The following is a 2,526-nucleotide window of genomic DNA, read 5'->3' on the forward strand; positions in this document are numbered from 1 at the left end:
TTTATCAGCTGTTCAGCATACAAGATTTCCAGTTTTTGCAAAAAAATCAATGTAAATACATGTAGATATAAATGCAATAAAATTCGAATTAAAGAGCCGCTCGATTTTAAAAACTCAATGAATACTTAGTAATTCAGTAGCTTTTAAGCACCTCCCCCCCCACCAGAAAAAAAAGTTTTACATTAGATATATTATTCTAAATGCACTTATTCGCATTATATTATGATCGCCCTTTCCTTTTAAATGTTGGAAATAGTAATAGGTTTCTGAGCGAGGGTTCCCGTCAGGGACGGCTGGTAATAATGGGCAGGGTGGGCAAATACCAGCCTGTTTTTTCAAGTTATATGCTGTATTACCAGGTCTAAAATAAGCAAATTTAAATTAGATAATTTCAAAAGTTACTACTTAAACTTTATACTTCGTACTGAAATCAATTTGTGTGTATTTTTAATAGATTGCGAATCACCATGCATCCCGTAATGCATAAACCAGGATACGCTCCTGTTCTTTTTTATCACCCCCACTCCGCCCACATCGTCATCTCATCGTTACGTCGCCTGACGGTGAACTAACTCCGATTTTTGCTGTCTGGCCTCTCTAGTACTAGGTCGGGCTAATTCAAATGAGCCCACCTTATTAACCAGTGAAAACTAAATAGAGATTTTGGCAAACGAACTTTTTCTTATTTATTGCCTTACTTGTGCTGGTACCATTGATGTAATGACTTTGGGAATGTTCCAGTATTGAATTAAATTTATTAATTTACTAATTTTATATCAATTTAGTATTAATTTGTGTTGTTTTTATATATTTGTTTATCCATTTAAACTTTTCTTTTTTTCTCGTTTTCTTTAGTGCTTCTCAAAACTCATTTATTTAAATTGTTTTCTTATTTGTTTTTTGTTGTTGTTGTTGTTGTTGTTTTGGGGGGTTTTTTTTGTTTTGTTTTTTAACAAATTAATTTGTTAGTTCTTTTTTTTTTAAAATTCTTAAAGTAATTACCGCTGTATTTTTATTGCCAGACAAAATAATTTTGCAAAACAATGTAATTTTATATTATATTCTAATAAAACAAAACACTTTTATTCAAAAGTCACGACTAAATAAATATATAAAATACAACCACCATTTTGGTTTTCTCAACAATTGAATTAGTATACGAGAAATACTCTTCTGAGAAAGGAGAGAGTTGAATTCTAAGTTATAGAGGAAATACGGAAGGGTGGGCAGATTCCGTACTTGCCCGTCCTGAAGCTAATACATACATAAGATAGTTCGCGATGAAAAAGCGGGCAGCTCGGGGTTGGTTGGGTGAGGAGTAAAGATAACACGGTCGCAGGGACGGCTGGTAATATTGGGCAGGGTGGGCAAATACCAGCCTGTTTTTTTCAAGTTATAAGCTGTATTACCAGGTCCGAAATAATCTAATTTAAATTAGATAATTTTAAAAGTTAGTACTTAAACTTGATACTTCGTACTGAAATCAATTTGTATGTATTTTTGATAGATTGCGAATCACCATGCACCCCGTAATGCATAAACCAGGATACGCTCCTGTTCTTTTTTATCACCCCCCCCCCCCCTTTCCCAACCACTCCACTCCGCCCACATCGTCATCTCATCGTCACGTCGCCTGACGGTGATTTTGCTGTCTGGCCTCTCTAGTTCTAGGTCGGGCTAATTCAAATGAGCCCACCTTATAAACCAGTGAGCACTAAATAGAGATTTTGGCAAACGAACTTTTTTTTATTTATTGCCTTACTTGTGCTGGTACCATTGATGTAATACCATTGGGAAGGTTCCAGTATTGAATTAAATGTATCAATTTACTAATATTATATCAAGTTAGTATTAACTTGTGTTGTTTTAATATATTTGTTTATCCATTTAAATTATTTCTTTTTTTTTTCTCGTTTTCTTTAGTGCTTCTCAAAATTCATTTATTTAAATTGTTGTCTTATTTGTTTGTTTGTTTTGTTTATTTGTTTTGTTTTTTTTTAAACAAATTAATTTGTTCCTTTTTTAAAAAAAATTCTTAAAGTAATTACCGCTGTATTTTTATTGCCAGACTAAATATTTTTGCAAAACAATGTATTTTCTATTGCATTCCCTCTCAATAAAACACTTTTATTCAGAAGTCACGACTAAATAAATATATAAAATACAACCCCCACCATTTTGGTTTACTCAAAAATTGAATTAGTATACGAGAAATACTCTTCTGAGAAAGGAGAGAGTTGAATTCTAAGTTATAGAGGAAATAAAGACGTTTAAAGGAAGGGTGGGCAGATTCCGTACTTGCCCGTCCTGAAGCTAATACATACATAATAGTTCGCGATGAAGAATCGGGAAGCTAGGGGTTGGTTGGGTAAGGAGTAAAGATAACACGGTCGTTATTGTTATAGTCTAACGAATGCATGAGGAGAGATTGGTAGCATTATTTAATTTGTCTTAATTGTATTGTATGAATTATTGGCGAAAGCCTAAGTAAACTTTGTTTTTAATTTGTCTTTTTTTGACTATGGA

Source organism: Berghia stephanieae, chromosome 2 (genome assembly GCF_034508935.2).
Source record: "Berghia stephanieae isolate SIO BIC M18660-M18661 chromosome 2, UCSD_Bste_1.3, whole genome shotgun sequence".
NCBI classification, from domain to species: Eukaryota; Metazoa; Mollusca; class Gastropoda; order Nudibranchia; family Aeolidiidae; genus Berghia; species Berghia stephanieae.